The sequence below is a fragment of the Pleurodeles waltl genome, chromosome 2_1 (assembly GCF_031143425.1).
Source record: "Pleurodeles waltl isolate 20211129_DDA chromosome 2_1, aPleWal1.hap1.20221129, whole genome shotgun sequence".
Classification (NCBI taxonomy): Eukaryota; Metazoa; Chordata; class Amphibia; order Caudata; family Salamandridae; genus Pleurodeles; species Pleurodeles waltl.
The window spans coordinates 569511447-569523582 of NC_090438.1; the positions used below are offsets into that span (position 1 = coordinate 569511447).

At 43.7% G+C, this 12136-nt stretch overlaps 1 protein-coding gene across 3 annotated transcripts in view; it reads left to right on the forward strand.

The window, feature by feature from the left end:
* GOLGA4 (golgin A4) overlaps positions 1 to 12136 on the forward strand; it is a 758002-nt gene that overhangs the window by 196378 nt on the left and 549488 nt on the right. The gene's annotated exons all lie outside the window — the stretch shown is intronic.

A 12136-nucleotide genomic window follows, 5' to 3' on the forward strand; every position in this document is an offset into this window, starting at 1 on the left:
TGCCCAATTCTGTGCCCCATTATTGTCCTCCTACGTAGTCTCTATGCTTAGCTTGCTGTCCCTACCCTCCTTCCACCTACCCTCCAATGCCTGTGTGCATGCCTCGGCTCCCTCCTTTTTACCCTCCATGGTCCAGTGTTCTATTGAGCGGCCACTGCCCCTCCCACCTGCCCAGCCTGATCAGATGGCTGCTGCCTGCCCATGCCACTTCCACCCTGACTGTCCAAGTTCCCTATCCCCTCCTTCCTGTCCTCCATGGTCCATTTTGCTGCCACTCCCTTCTGACCTCCATGATCTGTTGTACTGCAACTGCTCCTCCTGCCTGCCCTGCATGGTCTGTTGGGAATCCCCTTCCCTTGTCCTCTCTTTTCTGTGTCCAGCCCCCACACCTCCATTCTGTCCTCCATGGCCCTTTGTGCACACCCCCTGACCCCCCCCCAGCCATGCATGGTCTTCTGTGCTGCCACAGCACCTCCCACCTTCCCTCTGTTGTCTGTGTGTATGCCATTGTAATAAAGTGAATCCACACCAGATGAAGATATGTGGTAGGAGGTATTTATTACAGCCTCAACCAACAGCCAGCATATCAACTGTCATGCAGAGAACCCTGCATCACAGAACCTCAGAACAAGCTGGTTCCATGCCCAGTGTTCTGGCATGGAGCCATGTTACATCATTACACTTCTTCCTCTTTACATTAGAACAGAAGTAACATGAGAACAAAAAACACATTTGAACAGAAAGAAAAAGAGGGTAGAAAGAACTACACAAAATCACGCAAATGTAAAGGAAACCTGCGTGTTCTGACACTCCGAGTATTATCAGACCTTAAATCAATGTCGGAGGGAAAACGATAAGAAGTATCATCTCTCCTGTCGGCCACACCACACCCCCCAAAATGTGCTACACGACTATGATTCCAGATGCGACCATCATCCGTCTTGACAGCATTTTTAAACAGCTTAATGATAGTTTTTGGAGAGGTATATTTTGACCAATTTTGACACCCAACAGGAGCTTTGACCTTTACTTTATCTCCAACCTCAAAATTTGTAACTTTCGCATTATTCCTTTTATCAACATAAATCTTCCTTTTGCTTTGCAGAGACACTTCTTTGTCTCTCCAATCCCCAATACCATTGTTTTTCAAACCCTTCCCAGCAACCATCCAGCCAGGACACAAACAAGTATTTGGAGACCTTCCCCTGAGCAGTTCAAAAGGAGACTTCCCCGTTGATGCATGAGGAGTGTACCTGTAAGCTGTTATACGACCCTGCAGTTCTTTTCTCCAATCTAAACAGTTTACCTTTGCTAATTGTATACTCTCTTTTAAAGTCCTGTTAAATCTCTCCAAAGCACCATTCGCCTCTGGATGATATAACGCAATTTTTGTATGTACAATTCCACATTTTACAACATACTCCTCCATCTGAGCAGAACAGAACTGCGGACCATTGTCAGAAAGAATAGAGTTAGGAAAACTCTCGCGTTTGAACACAGATTCTAAAAAACTGATCACAGATTGAGAAGTGATCTCTCTCACCAAACTCACCTCCACCCATCGTGAATACAAATCCAGCAACACCAACAGGTAAGGAGTCTGATGTTCTCCATACAATGGCCCCACAATATCGATAGCTAATTCATCCCATGGACTTTTTGGTAAACTTCTGCAAACCGTAGGTGAACATCTTGGTTTGAGCACCTTATCACTAGCTTGACAAGGTGTACACTCCCTAACAGTACGTTCCACCATCAAATCTAATCCAGGCCACCAGAAATCCTGACGGATGCGCTCTTTGGTTTTAGAAATGCCCATATGCCCTTCATGAGCCATGTTCACGATGACTTCTCTCAAACTCAATGGGGGAATCATTCCTGTGCCCCTCATTAGAACACCATCAACAACGGCTAACTCATTCGCAACTAACGACCAAGGTTTAACCAGACTTCGAGACTTATGCTGTTCCAAAAGAGACATCGCAGAACACAATTCACTATCCTTTTTCAACTCATCCCTCCATTCATCTTCCTTTACAGCCCCCAGCGTAACATCACAAACTCTTATGCCACACTCAGCATCACATTGATCATTTTCATCCTGAGATTTATCATTCTCTACCACCTCCACCAATCTCGACAGACAGTCTGCCGTTACATTTGTCTTTCCCGGAATGTATTCAAACATGAAGTTATACTCCTGTAAGGAAATGACCCATCTCCTGATCCTCGAGGAAATTGAGTCCAAACCCTTCTTCTCAAAAATTTCTTTCAGGGGTTTATGATCAGACCTGACTACGAAAGAAGATCCCCACACAAATTTTCTGAACTTGTTTATGGCCCAGAAAATTGCCAACGCTTCCTTCTCTAGAACAGAATACCCTATCTCTGCCCCTTTCAAGCATCTTGAAGCACAAGCTATTAGCACCTCTTGGCCCTTCCTGATCTGAAAAAGAAGAGCACCCAGCCCCTTTATACTCGCATCAGTAACAATGAAAGTGGGATTCCCAGGTACAAAAGCTTGTAAGTTTGGTGCATTCCTGAGATCATTTTTTACTTGTTTAAATTCTGTACCACACTCTTCCGTCCAAACAAACTCTGCATTCTTACACATCAACTTCCTTAGATTTACTGTCTTATCTGCAAAATTTCGTATAAATTTGTTATAAAATTCTGCCATACCTAAGAATGAAGAAACCTCATATTTTGTACACGGTTCTTTTAACATATCAATAGTGTCCACCAAATCCTTTTTAGGACTCACCCCCGCCGTGAAATATGATGACCCAAATAATCCACTTCAGTGACTCCAAATTTACATTTGCTTCGCCTAAGAGATAACCCAGCATCAAGCATCCTTTTAAGCACAGCATGCACCCTCTCATCATGTTCTCTCACGTCTCTCCCACATATTAATACATCGTCCTGGTAGCACTTTACGCCTGAAATGCCTTTAAAAAGATCTTCCATAATCCTCTGAAATACTGAGGCCGCAGAAACCAGCCCAAACGGCATACGCAAAAACTTGAAGGCCCCCATTGGCGTAATAAAAGCTGTTAATTCTTGACACTCTCTACTCAACGGAACCTGATGGTATGCTGATGCCATATCCAGAGTGGTAAAATAACAAGCACCATCCAACGATGATACTAATTCCTCAATATTGGGAAGTGGGAACTTGTCATCCACCACTTCTTTATTTAAGGCACGAAGATCCACACATAGACGGATTTCATTATTTGGTTTACGTGCCACAACAATGGGAGCTAACCACTCCGTTGCCTCTACAGGCTGTATAACACCAGTGGACAACAATTTATCTATCTCTTTTTGTACAGCGTCTTGGACACAAATGGGAATGCGTCTAACTTTTGCCACAACTGGTACTGCGCCCTGTTTCAACTTAATATGGTGATTGTACCCCTTTAAACACCCCAAGGTGTCACTGAACAATTCACCAAAAGCTCTCACAAACTTGTTTTCGTCACCCTCAATAGATTGTACCTGAACAGATGGATGTGCATTAGGATTGAGAATGACACCCAAACGTGCTTGATGACTCCAGCTCAACAAATTATCACCCCTCTCAGCAACATAAATCCTAGCATCAGTGAACCTACCATTGTACTCAATGCAGTCATCAAAATAACCTAATAACTTAATTGGCAACCCACCATAACCTGTAGGTTTAATATTTGGTTTGAACAGTTTCTTCCTTCCTTGAAAATTCTTCATAAAAAAATCCTTTGAGAGAAACGTGATGTGAGAGCACGAATCAAATTTCATTTTGACTCTAACATCCCCCACCAAAACCCATTCAGAGGGATGTTCCACCTCACTCTCACTAACTTGAAAACTGACTTCCTTTATTTCTGATCTAAAATCTCTCCTATTCCTCATCCTACAATTTTTCCAAAAATTTCCTCTTTTTCCGCAAACATTACAAGTAATCCTATTAGCAGGACACTCACTTGCATTAGCCATGTGTCCAAATCTTCCACATCTGTAGCAATTTCCTTGAAAAGGTGTTGCAAACCTCCTATTCCCCTGTGTCTTTTCTGCGCTATTTTCTATTACAACACCTTTCTCACGGACACCCTCATACTTTTTTTTCTTCTCATCTTTTTGTATGACTTGACACTCCACTTCTTGTGCTTTTACACTGACCTTGTCTTCTTTATGTACTTTACTTAGTTCTCCAACACACTTTAACATATGCTCTACCCTTTTTGCAATACTAACAACCTCATCCAACAGTGGCTCGTCCTTTAGCCAGAGTTCTTCCCTCACTTTATCACTGCAACACCTCAGCACAAACTGATCTCTAATCCTTTCTTCTACCAACGCCCCAAATTTACAACTTGAAGCCAACTTCCGTAAAGCCGTAATATATTCTTCAACACTCTCCTCTTTCCCTTGCTCCCGCAAACCAAAATGGTACCTTTCCATAATAGTACTAATCTTTGGCAAGTAATGTAAATCTAGTTGTCTTGCACATATTTCATTTTCATTGAACCCCCTCTGATCAGCTTGCGACAATGGAGGTAGATTTTCCAACACCTCCTGTCCTTCACCCCCTAAACAATGTAACAAAAGTGCCTGCTTCCTTTCACCACTCAAATTCGTACCACACACCCTGGCATAATTCTCAAAAATCTTTTTCCATTTCTTCCACTTAATAACCGGTTCTCCTGGATCTGACAAGAAAAACGGCGGCGCCGTAACATTCTGCATACTCACAAGAGGTGTAAAACACTTCTTCCCCACAATATATTCCAAACCCTACTAGTTGCTAAAAGTACTTAAAGTCCAAAAGGTGTGCCAGTCACCGTATGTCCCAGCACGATGCCGCTATATCAAACACGGGTCTTCAGGTGTGTTTGTCACCGCAGAGACAACCTTTTCAGTTTAATTCATTTTACAACGCCCAATACTTGTATTCCACAAGTGCAATAAAGTTTCCCAAAAAATTGTATATTCCCGTGACCACAAACCAATATAGTGATCCTTATCCAGTCTCCGTCTAAGTTTCAACTTCCAATAGACCGTTGATGTTCTTCTTCGATGTCCTCCAACAATTGCGCTGTAAAAAAAATAATAAAAAAAATTGTTTTTAAATAAAAAAAATTCCTTCTTCCTCATCTAAGATGGCCTCCACGAAACATTTAGTCCGTTTTCTTCAGGAAGTTGGGCTTGCTTTCTCTTTGAGCAATCTTGGATCGTTTTCCTCACTCAAAATGGCCGCAACCAAACATCCAGTCTATTTTCTTCAGTCAATCTGGCTTGTTTTTCTCCTTTCACCACACTCAAGATGGCCGCCAACAATTCCCACAGCTTACAGTCCTTTTTCAATTGCTCACTGACCTTCTGACGTCGTGAAGCATACAGAGACCACTTTGATCCTTAGTAAATGCTCAAACAGCTTTCCACAAAGCCCCTACAACCGCAATTTCACACTTTTCTCCGCTAGAACATGCTGCAAGACGCTCTCCTCTCCCAGCACGTCTCTGTAAGTTATCTCCGTTTTTCTCTTAAATAATCCAAGCTCTTCCTTCTTTGTTGTTGTTGAGGCTGTCCCTTCCTCTGGGTTCCTTTCTCCGCCCCCTCGCGCCAGTGTAATAAAGTGAATCCACACCAGATGAAGATATGTGGTAGGAGGTATTTATTACAGCCTCAACCAACAGCCAGCATATCAACTGTCATGCAGAGAACCCTGCATCACAGAACCTCAGAACAAGCTGGTTCCATGCCCAGTGTTCTGGCATGGAGCCATGTTACATCATTACACATTCTGTCCTCCATGGCCCTTTGTGCACACCCCCTGACCCCCCCCAGCCATGCATGGTCTTCTGTGCTGCCACAGCACCTCCCACCTTCCCTCTGTTGTCTGTGTGTATGCCATTATATTCTCACTGTTGCACACCATTGTGTGTTGTGCTTCCAGTGGCCATTCCGCCTGCCCTCCGTGATCAGCCGGCTGCTCCTGCCCTGCTCTCTTGCCCTCTGTTTTCCATGTGCAGTCCCCTGTCCCTCCCTCCTGCCTTGTCTTGTCCATTGTAATGTCCCTGGCCCCTCCATCCTGCCCTTCGTGGTCTGCTATGCTGCAACTCTCCCTCCTGTCTGTCCATTATGGGCCACTTGCTGCCCTTTCTCTGCTCTCTGTAGTCCATGTGCATAGCTACATCTGCTGCCTATTGCTTTACATGGTCCGTTGTGCTGCACTGCTGTCCTGCTTGCCCTGTGTGCTGTAGTGTGGTGCTCCAACCCCTGACGCTTGCTCTGCATGGTCAGTTTTGTGCATCTACCCATCTCCCTCCTGCCCTCTATTATCGGAGTTCATGTCCCCCAACCCCATTCCTCTCCTGCCCTCCGTGATCCAATGTATCATATTTGCCAACATTTTGAATTTGGAAAAAGGAGGATTTTGAAAAAAACGTACGGAATTGATTTTCCCCATTGGCTTACATTGAAAAAGATGAGATTTTAAGCAGGAGACAGATCAAATGATTTTAAGCCAAAACAGGCTCTATTTTGAGTATCTAGCCTATATCGGGTATGTTGGTATGTATGATTGTACTGCCACTGTCTCTTTCTTCTGGCATTAATGGTCTATTATATTTCCACAGCCTCTCTTGTCTGTCCCGCATGAACGGTTTGCTGCCCTTGCCCCCTCTTTCCTCTGCCCTTCATGGTCTGTTGTACTGCCACTGTCCCTCCCTTCTGCCACGCCAGCGTAGTCAACGTGTCTTCTCTGCACCCTCCTCCCTGCCCGCAATTATCTGAGTCTGTCCACCCGTTATCTGCTACCCCACAGTATTCTAATGCACAACTAGATTGCTCACATTCTATATTTATTACAAAAGTGTGTCACGTCTGACGTCTTCTTGATGTATTCAGAACTGTAATAACTAAAGCGTTTCCTTCAGAAATTATTAAAAATGAAAGGGTCTTATTCTCATGGAAATTATGGTTAGTGCTCTAACAAACTAAATTGAGGTCATATTTTCTAAGCTGTCAAATCGCTACAAAGCACTTTAAAATTATTTGCTATCTTTGTTTTTTATCCAATTGACCATTTGATTATATGTTACACATGGGGCAGAGGATGTGACATTATGGCCAGAGCTCGACAGCCTGTGATTCTGGGCAAATCACTTAATCTCCCCATGCCTAAAACCAAAATGTGTCCTTGTGTAATGTAACTGATGCTCATGTACTGATGCCTTTATCTTTGTGTCAAATCTGCACTGTATAGCACTTCAAAAAAATAAGTCTTTTGCACACTTCTGTTATTGGGCTATACTTGGGCTCCGTAATGGTTATATTTGTGCTACGTTTGGCCCCCTTTTTTTTCCTCTGGTAGCCATCTTGGAAGACTTGTATTGTTCTTAAGCGCCCTAATTTCCTCATTTACTGCAGTGTCCTCAGTAGAAAATGCTTTCAGTTTTCCACTTCTGTTTCATTAAGGGGGCGTAAATTCTGAATGTTAGCACTCTAGATGCTCATTAAAACACTGCGGTATAGGTGCTGATTACCAGGGAGTTAAATGGCAGTCAGCTGCTGGTGTTGAAAGTGCAGAATGTTTTAATGAAATAGAAAAGAAATATATTTGTGATCTCACTTAAAAAAACGTGTCTTAATTTTTCTTTCTATAGCACTAACCATAATTTCTATGACCAAATGAACCCCCTCGTTTTGTTCCTTTCTAAATCAAATGTTTTTAGTCCTACCAGTTTGATTGAATCAAGATGGCTTCAGGTGTGCCATATTTTGGTCATAAGTAAGACTGTTAGCAGTCTAGTTGTTCTTTAGAACACTCTGGGAGGCTGCAGTAGAACTCAAGAGAATCAACTGGCAGACTCCTCCTGTTGGAAGTACGTTTTACTGAGAATGTCAGACTTCATTCTCATATGGCTGAGAAAGGTAGTGTGAATGAAAAATTTGCTAGCAGTTGCGTCAAGAATTTTCAATTATTTGAAGGACACGAAGGCGGCGAGGGTTATGATTCTCTTTCTTTACTACTCAAAATACAGCAGCCAATCACAAAACAGAAAAACTTCAACTACATTTCCCAGTATGCTTAGCCCAATATGTCTTCTAATCACATTACATTATACCCTATTATGAGTCCTTAACACCATCTTGAATTCCTCTTTCTTTGCTATGTTGAACTCTATCTTGACTGATGAACTGAGTACACGCAGCTTGAAAGGACTTCAACAAGACAGGGCCCTCTGTAATTCCTGATCCACTCAACCAGCGAACTCTGGCACATCAACTTTGTGCTGAAAACACTTCTTTTTCATTCCACTATCTGGTCCGTTCCTAACAAATCAAGAAACACACTCATGGTAATTTCAAGTTTGTCAGTGTTGAATTACCTGGGTGGGATAAAAGCCTTATACCCCTAATTTGTTTTTTTGTTTGCTCATTATACAATGTCATATTCATACATTACCAGATCATTAATTGGGTGGGATAATCCTTGTCTCCGTGTCCTTAATAGAATTGAAAATTCTTGACGGAAATGCTAGCAAATTTTTCATTCTATGTTGGGACCGGAGGCTCAGATTATGCTAGTTCAAAGCTGATTGAAAGACTCTTGATGCAAAATCACCAAAAGGTTTATAATAGAACTGTTTGAACGTACATTCTGAAGACCAATCAGCTGATTTCATAATATTTTGCACTGTCACTCCTATCTCTACAAATTTGGAAGCCATCGCTCCCCTAATCGAATGAGCTCCAAATTGTTTACCATCAATGCCTGCCTCGACCATTACCCCTCTTAACCATCTGGCAATGGTCGCAGCAGACATAGCTTTGAAAGGTTTAAATAATTAAATCAATAATTGGCCTGAAACATCGGACCTCAGTGCTCTAGTACATTCTTCTTCATATTGTTTCATACAATTCACGACACACAATTTTGCATTAAATGGATATTCATAGTACTCAATACATGATGACAACATTTTTGTTCTTCTTGGGATATTGAAAGAGACACCTTCCGGTGTAAACACTCTACTTGTAAGATCTAGAACTTTAACATCTGATGACTGCCTACATGCCGTAAAGCATGGAAGCATTGCTAGTTGGCAGATACTTGTTTCCCAGTCAAATAAATGTTATTGGGCCAACTCTCCAATAACTTGAGAACCAAATTCACATCCCCCAGAAACATATACTTTGGCTTAGGAGGATTAGACACTAATGCCTTTATGAAGCTTACAAATGACTGGATGCATTCCGACTGAATTATTATTGACTTTTACGTGTCCTGGCGAAATAGCTGAGTGAAAATTATTTATTGACCTGTAAAATATTCGCTTTTTGCGAAAGGAAGTTTACTATTTCAAATATCTCTGCTGCCACAGGATCCACGTGCCTTTCCTAGCACCAACCCCACCAAGTTCTCCATGCTGAGGAGTATCTTTTCCTAGTAGACGGGACCCATGCTTTTCTGATGAAGCTTGCATGTGCTCCTGAAATGCCTGGTAAGCACCATTGTTGCTTGAAAGCCTCCAGGCCATCAGCTGTAACTGCCTCTCTACTACCAGAGGGTGCATCTCTCTTGGGGTCCTAATAGCATCTCCTGCGAAAAAGGAAGGAACAGGGTAGAATTGCATGCTAGTTCTAGAAGAAGCAGAAACCAAGGTTGCGCTATCCATACTTCAGTGATCAACACCACCTCCGCTGCTTGTCTCTTGATTTGAGTCGCTACTCTTGGTATCATTGAGAAAGGAGGAAAAGCATAATTGAGGTCCCCTGACCAATCCTGGGAAAAAGCATCTGTGGCCCTCACGAGAGGGTACGGCCTCCAGCTGAAGAACTCCTCTACCTGGCGATTCAAGCGGGAGGCAAACAGATCTATCCTGCACTGACACCATACCTCTTGGGTTAACTGGAAGAGCTGAGGGAGAAGCTTCCAGTCGCTGTGGTCCTTGAGATACCTGGAATACCAGTCTGCTATTTCATTGGCTTGCCCCGGGATGTATTCCGCTACTACTACCAGCCTGTGGGTCAAACAATAGCGCCAGAAATCTTTGGCTGTTTAAGCCAGAAGAGGCGATCTGGTACCCCCCAGCTTGTTAAGGTAATGGACCGCCGATATATTGTTCATCCTGAACAGAATGGAACACAAAACTTTCTTGGGAGACAGTCTTGGTGGCAAAGCAGCCTGCTAGTAGTTCCAGGCAGTTGCAACTGGAGCTCCTGCTGAGACCTTCTCCCTCCCGTCGAGATGTTCCCGCATCGAGCTCCCCAGCCCCACCAACTGGCATCGGACGAAATTATCGTCTCAAGTTGCGAACTGAAAATGGCTCTGCCATTCCAGGCATCCACATGTGTCAACTGCCACTTGAGCTCTGCTCTTACCTTCTCCATCAGTGGAACTTGATCTGAATATGCCAGGTCCCTCTGGAGATGTTGAATCTTGAGCCTGTGTAATGCTCTGTAGTGCAGAGGGCCCGGTAATATCGCCTGTATCGAGGAAGCTAAGAGGCCCACAATGCGCTCAGTTGTTCTCAGGGACAGCGAGGGTTGTGCTAAGGTTACATTTTCAAATGTCTCTTGATGTCCTGAAGCTTAGACCTGAGGAGTATCAACTGATATGTCTCTGAGTTGATCACAAAACCCAGGAATTCCACAGATCTGACATGGAAAAGACTCAACTTGCTCTTGTTTATAATGAACCCCAGATCCTGCAAGAGAGATATTGTCATGAGACCGTGCTGCATCACCAATTCCTGGGATTGAGCCATGATTAAAATATCGTCGAGATATATGATCATGAGAATCCCCTGCTCTCGCAAGTGAGCTACCAGAGGCTTGAGCATTTTGGTGAAGCATCAGGGAACTGACGAAAGCCTGAAAGGCAGGACCAAATATTCCAGCCACTTGCCCCTCCATCTGAACTGGAGGAATCTCCTGTGCGGATGCCAAGTGGGAAAAGTGAGGTAGGCATCCTTTAATTCTAAATGAATCAGCCAGTCTCCTGCCTGAAGTAAATCTGACAGTAGATGAAGACCCTCCATCTTGAAGTGCCGGTATACAATGAAATAATTGAAGTATCTGAGATTTAAAACTAACCGGTGTCCTCCTCTCATTTTAGGACAAGACATATGTTGCTGCAAAACCCAGTAGGGTAGGGTTCGCAAAAGGCTATAACTCGTTTCTTCAGCAAATCCTGGATTTTTAAGTCTCTAAAACTGGCCTCTTGTAGGGAAAAACTCAGAGGAGGTGGAGAAGCTCGCTGTTGTGGGGTCTGACAAAATTCAAGATGAAACCCATGAATAGTCTGTAACACCCATGTATCCTGAGTCACTTGATGCCAAATGTGTATAAAATATTGAACTCGACCCCCCAGTTGAATGAGAGATGTATCTAGAAATCTTACCTGTGGAAAAACTTAATTGGAAGTTATTCCCGTCGCCTCCCCACTGACCTCTGCGCCGTGGGAAGCGGGAGGGGAAGAGCGTGCCTCCTCTGGTGTAGTCATGCCCCCGATTAAAAGATCCTCTTTGAGGGCCTTGAGAGTATGGGCGGCCCTACGAGCAGCCCCTGCCTTGTCCGGCCTGACCAAAAAGGCCAGAGTGAAAGACTTTTTCAAGGTTAGCTTGCGTCGTGAAGGCGGTGACATATTTTTCTATGTCCTTCACAAATTTGTCCCCGAAGATGCATCCCTCAGCCAGAGGACCTGTGTCCTCAGCAGCAAGTTCTGTTAAGTTAGAATAAATTCTCATCAGGAGGGATTTGCACCTTTCTGATGACATGATGCAGTTGGCGTTGCCTAGTAAGCAGCTCGTCCTCTGTGTCCATTCTGCTAGTGTGTCGCGATCTACAGGGGCGCCAGTTTCCTTTGCCCTCCAGGCCATTTAAAGAATTTTTGCCAGAGCACCCGATAAATCCAGCAATTTATCCTGGCAGGATCGCCAGGCTCGATCGATCCCTTTCTTCAGGTCCTTCGCAAATGTTTTCAGGAAGGTCAGCATGCTCGCATCGGTCTCAGGTGTTTCTGCCACCTTGCTTGGGATCTTGGGACTAGGACATTCCGCCCACATCCTATTGCGTACCTCTTTGTCAAAGCTTTTCTGCAACTTATTGTGTAAATACTCCGCTACAGCCTGCACAGGCA